This window comes from Camarhynchus parvulus, chromosome 4 (assembly GCF_901933205.1).
Source record: "Camarhynchus parvulus chromosome 4, STF_HiC, whole genome shotgun sequence".
NCBI classification, from domain to species: Eukaryota; Metazoa; Chordata; class Aves; order Passeriformes; family Thraupidae; genus Camarhynchus; species Camarhynchus parvulus.
The window spans coordinates 34,250,622-34,264,886 of record NC_044574.1 but is presented as its reverse complement, the minus strand read 5'-3'; the positions used below and the strand labels follow the sequence as shown (position 1 = coordinate 34,264,886).

At 40.5% G+C, this 14,265-nt stretch overlaps 1 protein-coding gene across 15 annotated transcripts in view; it reads left to right on the top strand.

Annotated features, from left to right (window-relative positions):
• The first annotated feature begins 9,377 nt into the window (after positions 1 to 9,377).
• Positions 9,378 to 14,265, top strand: part of TENM3 (teneurin transmembrane protein 3) — a 1,284,378-nt gene continuing 1,279,490 nt past the window's right edge. For 13 of the 15 annotated variants that reach the window (XM_030947662.1, XM_030947654.1, XM_030947660.1 and 10 more), the window contains exon 1: positions 9,378 to 9,703. The gene's annotated coding sequence lies outside the window, so the exon portion shown is untranslated. Of the gene's footprint in view, positions 9,704 to 9,905; positions 10,193 to 11,698; positions 12,019 to 14,265 lie in introns of those variants that run through there. The other 2 variants (XM_030947661.1, XM_030947663.1) reach the window with 2 other exon arrangements.

Sequence of the window (14,265 nt, the reverse complement as noted above, 5' to 3'; positions counted from 1 at the left end):
ACTGTATATTTTACTTTCACATTATTCAAAGGGAAATATAATTGTCTAATACAACCCCTTGCTCTAAAATTTAAAAATGCAATGACTACCTCTGAATTTAAAACTTTAACAGATCTATAAAATAATTTAGTATCCATTCTAATTCAATGTTAGAATATTTAGTACCTATTTTAATTTAATATTAGAATATATGGACATAACTGTGGCCAGTTTAATACATGTGTAAGGTTTAGAATCTTCAAAAATCTTTTAAAAATATTTAAGGGACTATTAGAAGGTGAAAGGGGAGCATAAGGAGCAAACACTAGTTTTAGACATATCAGTACAAGAAAAGTGTGTTACATGCAAATTTGGTGCTAAATAATGTGAGTTAGCATGTTGTTCCACAAACCTGACTCATACAGACTTATTTTAAAGCAATAAAATTGTTTATTTAAAAACCACACGGAACAGAATCTTAGATTCAAGGACAGAAAGACTCATACATATCATAGGCCCTTGTATTTGCCTCAGACTTAAATCTAAATGTTTTATTTGGTTAAAGCAACATAGTCTTCACCTAATTAAAAGACAGATTCAGAGTTTCTTTGAGAACCTCAAGGGGTGATGAATTTATCATTGTTTCTCACAGCTTGTTCTATAGCTGACCTCATAATGAAAAATACCTACCGTATTTACAATATAGGGAGTTTTAGTGGCAGTCTTCAGAAAGGCCATGAAATGTTTCTCCACTAGAATGAAAATTAGAAATTTTCCCCAGTTTCCAGGCACAGGGCTTTTTTCTATAAGTTTTATACTTTTTGCCTTAATTTTAGTCTCTGAGCATAAAGAGGTGATACAATATTCTTCTATCACTTTTATCTATACTATACATGTGAACAATTTCATCTCTGTTCTCCTAACCACTACTTATTTCTACATATAACAAATAAAGAGAAAAACCCTTTTAAATGCAATGTGGTGTTGTGTGTATGCGTGATAGTGACTTATCTATTTTATGACCTTTTAATTACTTTGAAAATAAATATTTTCAAGGGTACAATCCCAGTTTTGAAAGCGTTGCTTATATATCTAATTTCTAAGCATACAACTACTGAGGCAGATATACAAAAGCACTTACTTTTATCAGACAAACTTTAACATTCTCAAAGAAAGAATTCACATTTGTTTGACAAGACTTTATCTCCCAAAAACCTTCTGCTTTGAATTCTAGTAGTAATGCTCTGCACTCAAAGCTTTTGAACTGTTATGTATAGAAACCCACCTCACCATTCTATTAACTTCTCTTTTACAACACAGGTCACGTTGCTTGGGTTTCTTTCTTTTTTTTTTTTTTTTAAGCTTTAATATTACATTCACTGCTTCTAGGAGTTTCTAGAGTGTTCCAACATTCCCCTAAAATGAATACCGTATATGTCTACTTCTGAATTGAGTTCATCTGAATCAGCTGCTTTCAAAATTCATCATAAAAATACCACTTGATGCTTTCCTTAAAAACTAATTGCTTGGAAAATACTTCACCATCATTATGAAGTACAATGCAATCTCCTACTTCTTTCCAGAAACAGAAATGAAATAGATATTGAACACTTTTTTTTTCTGTCACTACTAGCAATTTAGTTTTCTTAAAATTTTAATGGTATCATTTTTATATATATAAGGAGATACCCTTTTTCTTCCTGCCTAATATAATTCAATGTATATGTTATGTCCTTAGCTAAGCCAGAAATTGTTCCTTGGTCTCACTTCCACTCTACTTCATAGCTTCCAGTTCAAATCAAATATATTTTCCTGCCTACATTTTACACTGTGATATTATATATGCGTTTTTTCCAGCTGGTGTTCTTGTATTGTTGCCCAATGAAGTTGGAGTTTTACAAGCTGCTTTCCTCAATCACGGCACAGTGGCTATTTGGCTGGCTACTAAGCTTCCTCTTCTTCAATTTCCCTTTTAGTCACAATCTCATATCTATTTACACCTAATCTCCAACATGTTTAACTTTCAGAAATTAACCTCTTTCAAGAATCAATTCTCCACATTAATGTCAAGGACCTTCCACTCTTTACCAACAGTAAGTATGAGCAACTTAAAAACACTGGTCCAATGGCAACTCTAAACTTTCATTACAATGATTAATCCATCTTTATCTCGCCCAATAAAGTCCAAAGAGAAATGAATGCATATATAGTATCTAGTTATACATCTCCTAAATTTAATTCCCAAACAGTAATTCAATCTTTCTTAATAATGAAAGAAAATAATTTAAAAAATAAAATTAAAGAAATCATATATTTTAGATTTAGAAGAGAAATAATCTAACCACATTTTTTTCCCCATACCTATAAACAAATTGTCTATATACCAAATTTCAGTTAACGAAAATGAGCACATGCAGAAATAATTGAAGACTAGGCAGTCCATGACCAAGGGATTACTGGGATTTCAGAAAGAAAGTTGTCTTCAATATCCCGTTTAAAATATTATACAATGCAGTTCTTCTATGTGGCAATCTAGTAACTTCACTATATATATATTTATGGGTCATGTGTATATAAATAATTCTGCAAACATTTCATTTTAGCAGCTATTTGTCTGTGCACACTGGAGCAATACAGACCATATGTCTGAAAAACATACTAGTTTCAGATCCAACAGTGCTGAATGCAACAAAAGTGTGATTTCATCCCTTTATATGAAGCCAACAGGTACACTAATTTCAGAAAAACAGCCAAAACAAACTAAAATGAAAATTATAATATTGAAATGTGGTAGAAATCCAAACATTTTCTTTCCTATTTATAAATGTCTAATATCTATCATTGTATCAAAATTTCAGTTGTGAAATGTATGACTTCAGACAAGTAATTTTAAGTTCTCTTTCAGATACCTCTGTTATAGATGAGCTTTCATGTTTAAATTTTGCTTGTTAACATAAGCCCTCCCTATCAGAGTGACAGATAGTTTCCACTGCAACTTCTGGATTTCACGCATTCATAATCCTTTGAAGCCTGGCTGATGACTTTTTCTAAGAGTGTTTTTTTTCTAAAGTGGGTGTAGTTTTGTAAAGCACTCAGGAGGGACACTGCAATTCCAGTATGAGTTGTAGAAGACGTTCCAAAACCATGTAGCAGCAGACAGACTTGACCAAATCAAAGACATTTCTCACTCAACACCCATCCCTGTGAAAAAGCTGTTGGCCATGTAACGTGAAGGTTAAGCGTAGACAAGCATATGATGATTATTTGCTTGAAAACTCAACATCTGGCACAACAAGGGTAAAAACAGAGTTTGGGTCAAAGGTGTTGCCTATGTTTTCATATCCTTCACTGTATTCCTTCCTAAGAAAATTTAAGCACAATTAAACTGTTAGCATTCATTATATATATATATATATATATATGTGTATTTGAATACATATATACTCAAATTGCAACAAATCCCTATCACTTTCAATTACCTCCCTATTCCAGAGATTTAGAAAGGCTGTCTTCATCTTTTCCTAGATGTTTGCATCAATTAATCTGAGGCTTCCTGCTTAAGAGTGTTTATACTTACATATATAGTGTGTGGGCCCTTATATGCCTTTGTCAGTGACACGTAGGACAGTAGGATTGAGGGCACCCTTAGCAAGTTTGCTGACAACACTGAACTCTGTGGTGCAGTTGACACACAGCAGGGAAGGGATGCGCTGGGGGACCTGGACGGGCTCCAGACATGGGACTCTGCAAACCTCATAGAGTTCAACAAAGCCAAGTGCAAGGCTGTGTGTGTGTGGGCAATCCCAGGCATGAATACAGGCTGGGCAGGGAATGGATTGAGAGCAGCCCTGAGGAGAAGGACTTGGGGGCGTGGGTGGATGAGAAGATTGACATGAGCCAACAAATGTGCACTTGCACCCCAAAACCTGGGCTGCACCAAAAGCAGCATGGCTGGCAGAGTGAGGGAGGAGGGGATTCTGCCCTTCTACTCTGCTCTCATGAGACACCACTTGGAATCCATCCAGTTCTCTGGGATCCCACATAAGGAAGACATAGACCTGTTAGAATGAGTCCAGAGGATGCTACCAAGATGATTCCAGTACCTAAAGAGGGCTTGCAAAGGAGAGGGATAGGGACTTTTTACAAGGGCATATAGTCTTAGGGCAAGAGAGAATGGCTTTAAACAGAAAGAGGGCAGGTTTTGATTACGTATTAGGAAGAAATTCTTCACTATGAGGATGATGAGGCACTGGAACAGGTTGCCCATACAAGTTGTAGCTGACTCATTCCTGAAAGCGCTCAAGACCAGACCGAATGGGGCTTTGAGCAACCTGGTCTAGTGGAAAGTATCCCTGCCCATGGCAGGGATGGGGATGGAACTAAATGGTCTTTAAGGTTCATTCCAACTCAAACCACTCCATGATTCTATGATACCTCAAACAAGGTCAGCAGAACATTTATAATGCAGTGCACATCAGTTTCAACTTCAGACATGTTTTGCAGCAGTAGGCCATCAATGTGCTCATAAACTCACCTGTTTGGAAGCTTTTTTGATTCAAAAAAAACAGCTCTGACCTGGGCAGCACTATCCTGTGGACAACTGCCAGAGGATTATGACAATTACAACATATTGCAGTGAATGGTATTCAAGTATCCTCAAAATACACAAAATAAGTACTTCTTTCAGCTTCCTTTGTGATGTACACAAAAATTTGCCAGTGCATCTGACACAGATAAGAAGCTCCTCCTGGCTGCTGACGGACACTGGTGACACCTGGGGCCACACACAACTGTTTTGGAGTTACAATAATAATAATGGTCCATGTGATATCCCTGTCTTTTATAGAATAGAATCATAGAATATATCAAGTTGGAAGGGACCCATCAGGATCATCAAGTCCAACTCCCTGTTCCTAAACTAAAACTAAAACTAAAACTGAAACCATAAGACTTATGAGCATCATTAAGATGCTCCTTGAACTCTGACACGGTGGGTGCTGTGACCACTTCCTGGGGAAGCTTCTTCCAGTGATGACTGTGGTCTCAGTAAAAAACCTTTTCCTAATGTCCAACCTGAACTTCTCCTGACACAGCTTCATTCCATTTGCTTATGTCCCATTGCTTGTCAACAGAGAGAGATCAGCACCTGCCTCTCCAGTGTGCCTCTTTAGGAAGTTGTAGACTGGGACGAGGTCAGAAGTTGAAGATCTTCACAGTCACCAGAAACGAAACAGACAATTCCCACTACCAAAGGCAGCTGCTCTTTTTTATCTAGAAGCCATTGACCTGATCCTGCGGCTATATTTTTCCTTAGAAGAAATTTTTTTCTCCTAACCAAACAGGGAAAGCAAGAAATGGTCAGACCCTGAACTCATTATACAAATATATTCATATCACCTCAGCTTAAAGGTTTAATTCACAGGGAAGCAAATCATCTTCCAACAAAGCAGCCTTTTCTTAAAAGGTTACAGATTTTATTTCTTTTATCCAGTTGTATGGTGTTTTTTCCCGATTACATACCTGTTTATTGGCATCCATTTTCTTTAAAATACAAAACATTAGCACACCACTGATCACTTTTATATATTCAGCTTTGGTTATATAAACTGCAGAACATTCCAAAGAATGAATTCTCTAGTAACCCTTTCTCAGGGTAAGGTAATACCATGCACTGATTATTGCACCTGAAAAAGGGAGAATTTGTGCCTTTTCTTGAGTTTGAAATGCTCATAGCAGTAAAATATTTCAAATTCTGGCTAGCTGAAAAACCTATTCATTAAATCTTTATAAGACTGTAATAACTAAGTAAGATTTCATAACATATTAAATGTTATCTGTCCATAAATTTAACATGCAGTCATGTAGAATTCTTGAGTCTTTGTAACATGGCAACATGTGACTTTTGACACAATTTTAAAGTTCAAACTGCCCAATATATTCTTGCTAGTTTACCCACAGTTTTTCCTGACATATTTATAAATTGTGATCAAAAGCATTTCAGCTACCTGAAAAAAATGTGAAAAAGGAGTGGAAACTTGCTTGTACAGATGTGAAAGAAAAATCCATCTGTTTTTGTAAAAAGCCTCCTACACAGATAACATGGCCAAGGGCAAAAAAAATATATGTTTTGTAGAAACTTCTTACTGATTAGGTGTCTCTCTTGATATTTAACTAGAACTTGGTCAGATTTAACCAATTTGAAAATATTAACACATACACTTAATTTTCTGCTGAGATTGTCAGATGGATTTCTGAAAAACATTTCATGGGATGTGTAACAGTAGCCATAGGCAATATTAGCAGCTCTTTAAACCCTTAACAGTGTAATTTAAAGAGTCCAAACAAAACTCAGGCCATTATAAGAGAAAATAAAGAAAGGTACTTTTAAGGTTGTATCAGTGTGTGTGGCTGGCAGCAGGAGGTGCTTTTGTTTATTTTTTTTAAAGTAGTCTCAATTTGAAGCTCTTTAAAACTCCAAAATGCCAAGTGTGAGATCACAGGGATTTAAGTGATGAAAGAAGCCCAATGAAGGCAAGTAAACAACACAAGATGAAATTTTAGGAAACTAAAATTTTATAGCTTTGTCTTCCTTTTTCCTTTCTGTTTTTATTCCTTTTCTTAAGCCTGCTTTTCTTAACTTTAGTTGTTCATTCCTTTCCATCTTACATATTTTTCAGTTTCCAGAACACAGAATAATATTCTGCTTGAATAATTCCAGTGATCAGTTAATATATTAAGTAGCCACCAAAACTGATTATTAGCTGACTTAGTCAAATCAAAGTTCTTTTAAGGTGTATCCAGCAGCCTAATGAATTAATTTCCATGGACAGAGATATAATATGCTAGTATAGGATCAATTTTTTATGGGCTTTAAATACTGCTTCTTTTACTTGGAATCTCTATAAAAATAAAAAGAGCCTTGGTTTACATATAATGAAGTTGTTTTTTAAGATCTGTGTAACAGTTGAAATTTCACATGGTGTATTACAGTGTAAGTGTCAGACTAAATTTAACTGACATCACTCACTGTCTTCTCACTGATGTGCACAACTGACGTTACAGGCCCTTCATTAATAAAACAGCATCTTCATTAACCTCCCATATTTTGAAAATGTAGTAGTTTATTCCAGTCAAAGACACTCTGCACTCCTCTGAACAAATACTTGCTGAGCACAGAGTTTACAGATTAAAATAACATGTGGTCAACTTTTTAAATACTTCTCCCTAAATGTTACCTCAAGTGGGTGGCATTCTTTCAGGCACGGAGCGCATCTGTCATTTGCATTTCATTGACCTTGAAGCTTACTGGTTAGAGATGAAACTTCACCTATTCAAAGCAGCCTGTTTAAAATATTCAAACAGATTTTTTTAAGTGCATTTCACTTTTTAATTTCCTACTGTTCTTCTTCCATTGAGAAAGCACTGCTTGAACCCAAAGGGATTTCCACATCTAGCTTTCATGCTTTTTGTTGCTACATGGCAGTGACCGCTAGACTGGCAAATAGAATAATTGCCTTTGAGAGATTTCTTTAAGGATGTTAAGAGCATGAACTTCACTCTTTTTAAGTAGCTTCTTAAATAAATGCTTCAAAACAAAGTCAACTATTGATCCAATTCTTTGAATAAGAAGTTCTCCCCATTTGACAATAGCACTTACTACTGAAGACAAAATGTACATTAATCTTTCTAGTTTATAGTCTTCAGTTGACAAAGGTAGAATTACAAAGTTGCAGCACAAAGAAAGATTTGTACTGTCTGTTTGAAATGATGAATCTACATAAATTCATTGACTGACTTAAAAGCAATCTTTACATCTCTATGTCTTGTCACCTGAACAGAAATAGGAGTATAATTGACTATTTCCTTCCTAGTAATATTATTGAATAACTGTTTATTTTCTAAGCACATTTTTTATTTCCTTGTTTGTTTATTGTACTGATGGTTTGGTGCGTTTTTTGTTGGTTTGGTTTTTTTGGATTTTTTTCCCCTGGAAATGAAAAAGAACATCCAGAATGCCTGTTTACTGCCAGGAGAGCAGGGTGGCAATTTTAGCCAGAAAAAAACAACCAACCAGGTAACACACACACCCATCCCCATATACCGTTCCCAAATATTTTGAAGAGTTTGTACCAACTTCACAGATTTTACACTTCTGTTGCCTTCCTTCCACTGGCATATCTACTTTCTAAAAGGAGAGAGATGGAAGAGAAGACAAGAATGTCAATATTCTGTCCGTCACGTGTGTGTATAGCAGTATAAAAACAGCCACTGTGGGACAGTAGTATTTTTTCCACTGTCAGCTGCAATGAGAAACTGAGGTAGGACAGATACTGCAGGAGCAGTGAAAGGAATCCTTCATGGAGTCTTTCCTTCCCACCTTTTAACTTATGTTCCCTTTCCTTAAAATAACCAGAGCGGTGTGCTTGGCCCTAAGGAATGGACAGGTGAGACCTACTCTGTTGCTCGAGTTGCACGTGGATTTAGGAGACGGGGGAGAAAAAGGGCAACAAACCAGCAAACAAAGCTTCAGCTCTGATAAGACAAGACACAGGCAAAATAAAGCTTGCGCTGCACTGATCACGCATAAGCTTGAGGAAAACGAAAAAGCGCTGCACACAAAGTACACTGCGGCTAGCGAGTCTAGGGTCTCCTTGGAAGCAAGCTGCGTGCAAAGCTGCCAGAGACACACGTACATAAACACACATACAGACGCACTTACACCCCCCGGCTCTGCCAGGATGCGCACACCGCGAGCGCGGCATCCTCTCCTGCGCCCCCGCTCCCGCCCGGGGCCGCCGGGCGCACGTTCCGGGCGCCGCCGCTGCCGCACCGCGGCCGAGCCGCTCCCGCCGCACCGCGGCCGCCGGAGCTCCCCACGGGCGAGGGCCGCAAAAGAGCGCCGTAGGGGCCCCCCGGCTCTTCGCGGCAGCAGCCCGGTACATGCCGGCTACCCTCTTGCCCGGCCCCGATCACCAGCCATCCCCTGCCCGGCTGCCCTGTCCCCTGCGGTGACCAGTAGGATCACCCGGCTGCCCTGTCCCTGCGGTGACCAGCAAGATCGTCCTCCCGCCCCCGCTGCCCGGTGCGGAGGACGGGGCATCCGGCAGCACCTCCCGCCCGCTCTCCGCTATCTCCGGGCAGCGGTGCGGCGGCTGCCCCGCTCCCGCCCGCCTCCGCTCCCGCCTCCCCGCGGCGCGCCCGCCCCTCGCCCGGCACCCGGCGCTGCCGCCGGCCGCAGAGCAGCCGGGCCGCGCTGTGCGACGCGCTGGGACCGGGGCTGTCTGCGCGGCGTGAGGGAGGGGAGGGAAGGCCGGGGAGGGGGGAGGGATAGGGGAAGTGAAAGGGAAGGGGGGGTGTGTGGAAGGGGAGGAGGGGAAGGAGGGGGGAGAAATCAAATAAATAAATAACCTCCGCACCAATAAGAGAGGCAGCGGCTGCCGAGAAGGCTGGGATCGGATGGGAGAGGTCCTTCTTGGGCTCTATTTGTTTGTTTGTGACTGGAGCTGCAAAGTTCAGAGCCAAACGTGTTGCTTGCCGGCGGCGGCGACCGCCCCGCTTCACCTGCTCCACTGACGGGTGCCTGCCCGGGGCGGCCCCGCTGCTCTGCGGGCCCTCTGCCCGACATCCTGCCTGCTGCTGGGGCCGACGGACGGCACAGGAGCGCGGGGCTGTGTCCCTCGCCTGCCCGCCTTCCCCTCCGCGCCTGCCGGAGGGCAACGGACAGGTGAGTGCCTCTTTGCCGCACTTCTGCCCAGCCCGGCGCGGAGGGTGCCTCCGCTCCGTAGTCACCTGTCACGGCAGGAGCTGCTCATTTATCAAACTTTGCCTCCTGTCGCCTCCCGCACCCCCTGTCTTGCCTTTTGCGGGAGGGCGAGCGCTCGAGGTTAATTGGTTTTGCGCAGAGGGAAGCCGCGGGGGGCTGGAAAGGGGGGTCCCACTCTGCAGAGCACAGCTCAGCCTTGTCGGGAGAGGGGATTTGTCCGAGCCGCTCGGCTCTGCTGGCGCTCGGGGCCGCAGCCCGGGGCCCCTCTCCCCGCGCGAGTTGGCGGAGCGGAGGCGGCGCGGGTGCGCGGCGGAGCGAAGTTGGTTTCTGCCCTGCAGGGAGCCCGCGGGGCCCGTGCAACAGGCACCGTCCTGCGGAGGGAGGGCGGAGGGCGCCTCTCCCGCCGGCGTGGGGCTCCTGGCAGCCGCGAGCAGACGTGTGCCCTTTCAGGTAATCCCGCTTTGTTTCCAGCACCTCCAGGGGTTTGCCTTGCGGGAAGCCTGTGCCATGAGGCTGCTTGTGAGAGCCTGGCTGCAGCCCCCGGAGGCACGCCTCCTCTTAGGAAGGAGAGAAAGTTGCCGATGCTCCAGAGGGACGGGTACGGTGTTTCCACCCGGCTGCGCGGAAGATGCGCGCCGGGGCGCCGGGCGGCTTTGCCCGCCCCGCGGTGGCGGCGCCGCGGGGAAGGCAGCGAGCGAGGGAGCGGGTGGGCGCTGCGGGGCGCGGGCGCCCGGCAGGTGGAGCCGTGGGGAGCGGCGGCGGCGATGGTTTATCTCGGCTGAGGCAGTGAGGCGAGCGGAGCCCGTAGGCGCGGTGAGAAGCGGCCCGGTAGCCCCGGACCCGCTGCGCAGAGGCCGGACCGGGTCCTTCAGGTGGATGCGGGGAGCGCCGGCGGTGCGCGCCTTCCTGCGGGCGCTGCAGGTGGACGCGGTGCCCTGCAGTGTTAGCGTTACCTCTGGTCACACGCGTATTTTTTCTGCAATTGATCGTTGTTCTGTTTGTCACCGAGTATTGGAAAATTATCACATTCGAGGGGTATTCTGTCTCAATTACCAGAGAATGTATAAAAGTGTAATTGCTAAAATTATTCAATAGTGGCTAACAATTAAAAGATTATCCCAGTACTCTGCAGCTAGCAAGGAACAGACTGTACTAATTGGATAGTTAATGACATTTAAATGGGCAGGTTTTCTTAAAATAGGAAGCTCCACTCTTCTAAGGAGCTGAATAAAGTGTTAGAATGTTAAATAGTTATATTACAGTGATGGTAACACTTCTGCAAGAGCTTAAGGTGTTAGCTTGGCCAGCAGCACTGGGACAGCCTTTGCCCAGTTTTAGAGCATTAGTTAAGAGTAGGCTGGATTTTCATCACTTTTCCTTTAATAGTTAAATATAGCTAAATGGTGTAGAAATATGCGTGAAACAAACCAAAGGGGTGGCAATATTTTACATATTGTCCAGTGAAATCTGCTTCCATCTTCAACTGACATCATTTGACTGAATTGATAATTGAACTTGAATTTCATGCTACTAACCCCTTAATACTTGAATTCTGTGTCTCTTTGTGCCACTTAACTCTGATCAGAAAAAATTGCTGTTTAATATTGTGGAGACTGGATAAGGGATAGTGTAAAAACACTTTTCTCGTAATCCTTTTATAACTAAACAGCTAAGGTGTTTTGTTTTTTTGAATAATAATATTCCAGGTTAAATACTTCAGTAATGAAGTGATAAGTAAATCAACTTAGTGCAGCTAAACTGTATTTTCAGAACTCTTGGTTCTTCACGTTTCTCATGTTTCTTGCACAACTTGAAAATGTTCTATGAGAAACTCATACAATGACTGTATAAACTTGTTGCATTTTGTAAAAGTTTTCTTAATGTAATAAAGTTGGCATAACAAGAAGCAACACAGTGTAATCTTACGTTTGCGGTTGTTTTTATTTTTTTCTAGAGACAAAATGTTTTCCACTATCTTAATCAAAGACATATACTTAAGGAAAGTGCCAGAAATTGAATTTAATAAGAGATTAACTTCACAAATTAAATAGGATATTCTATATTAAGAGGTACTGTAGGGAATAGCACATAATTAAAATTGTAAAGTATGTCTGGACTTTTATATACCTATGCTTTATTCAGTCAATCATGAGTTTTTGTTACCAATATAGATTTGTGCTTCCTTTGAGGTATAAAAATGCATAAAGAAGCTCCTGAAATGCTGGCCTAAATACTAAAAGGGCTTGGAGTGTGTGTCTCCCAAGTCAGTGAAAATGGTGAGCTTCACAGAAGTTACATTCATAATTATGAAACTAATTTATTTTCTTCTTGTCTTGGGTGCTATAGCTGTCACTTAGAAATCTTTTTGTGTTGTATCCCAGCCTTGCTCTTTTCACTATTGTACATTTCTCAAAGACTTCCTTTATTCTTGCACACCAAAGTATTCAAACATATCTTATGAGTATTGCTGCTGACTTCTGAACCCGAATTCCAGTCAGTGCTGTCCAAATGAGTGTTTCTGAAAAATCATAACAATAGAACTTCTGGATTTTTCCTCAGTTCCTGTAAAAATGTTAGTTTAAATGAAGATGGTGTTTAATGTTAAAATTGGATTTCCTCCAGAACAAAAGTATGACTTTGCACGCAGGTGATAAATAGATAGCTGAATGTGTTTTCAGAGATTGACAAAACATTGATGTCTTGACATCTGGATTTGTTATGTGTCTTTAATAAAACAAAGTGTGTGAAAAAATGCTGTAGAGGGGTTTTTTTTGAGGGGGAAAACCCCACAACTCTGAGACAAAAGGGATATTAAAAAGTATTCTCCGTGACATTCTGGATAGTATAGTGCTGGGGGTGGGGGGGAGGTTATTTGTTTATTTTCTGCAGGTTGTATTAAAATGATACCAGCATATGATTTACAAGAAAATTAACTCTGCTTTTAAAATCCTTCTAGTGAAACACAGACATGTTTCTTCTGTATAACATGTAGATACTTTTCCCCGATCTTTCCCAGTTCTCTTTCTTTGAATCTATGCAAGAAGGTTCCCTAGCATTATTAAGCATATTCTTTTGTATTGCTTCCAATTTGTAGCACTTGAAATCTTTCTTTCACCCTACCATTTGTTATACTAATATTAAACTTACTGTCCTTGCTGTCCTTGCTACAATGGAAGTTCCTTTCTGCTCTTCAGACACTACCTAAAAAACGCATACTGGAGTTTTATACACATTTTCTAGAAATGTTGTGTTTACTAAACTGAAAATTCCAGATGGATGAACCTGAAAATTTTATACCTGGAAAATTCAGTTTTAACACTGAGGGAAAGGGAAAGAAGTCCGTAAATCCTGTCTAATTACCATACATTGTTTCTTAAATGAGGAATGTCAGCTTCTGGGCATGCCTCTATCATAACAGTAAAATACCCTATGGTTGACTTGGAAGCTACAGCTACAACTCATACCAGGTAAAACACATATTTAAGAAACAAGCAAAATGTTTGTTGATGCGTTGAGGTGAAGGGTCTGTGAAATTCAGAAATTCAGTATCAGAGAATATGTCTAGTGTAGTTAATAATAATAACAACAACAACAACAACCTGTGATGGATATTGAAATAAGAGTTCTGGAAGCCAATACTTATGGGGATTTTTAAAATATGTTTGCTTTACATATGCTGAGATTTTTTTTCTGTTTTTACTTCATTAAAAACAGCAATTGAAGTTATGAACTAAAACATTCTATAGGCTTAGGTGAGTCACAGTTTGCAAATTATCAGAATGACTAAAGCATTAAATTATGCTTTTATTTGTGCTATAAAGATAATTTCATACAAAACTTAAATTGCAGCTCTGTTAAGCCATGGACATGTTCTCACTTCTAAAATTGTATTCTTTTATTCAGGTCTGTAAATAAACCAAGCCTTACATGTGAACCCATTAATTCTGGACTATGATTTCAGGAATTTAATGATGGATAGCCAAGAACTAGGTTTTTTGAAGACTAGCATTTGATAAAATGCTAGTCTTCAAAAAAGAGGAAACTGTTCTTCATTTAACACATACATGCTCTGTTGCATACTTGAAAATGCTTATGTATGCTTTCTGTGTGGAAAACAGTGTTATTTAATTATCTTAGCAAGAGACACTATCTGCTTTACAAATTTCTTCAGAGATTTCATTTATCTAGCACCTTCTACCCCAAGTAACTTGGACTCCATCTATTAAAAAAATAAGACAGATTTTTCAAATATTGTTTTAAAACACAGGAAGTGTTTTCTATTTTAGCATGTAGAAAGATCTGCATGGAATATTTGCAAATACATTTCCTCTAGAAACTCAAATGGAGTCAAAGATAATTTAGTTTTGTTGATTCAGATTTTAACTGTGAAGTATTGCATGAAACCAATACTTGCTTGGGAGCGCTGGTGAAATCTAGAACTCTTGAGAATGTCTATTCTAATAGCTGCTAAATGTTCCAGTGTTAATTAGGCAGTAATGTAAATTGAATCAAATGTTACAACA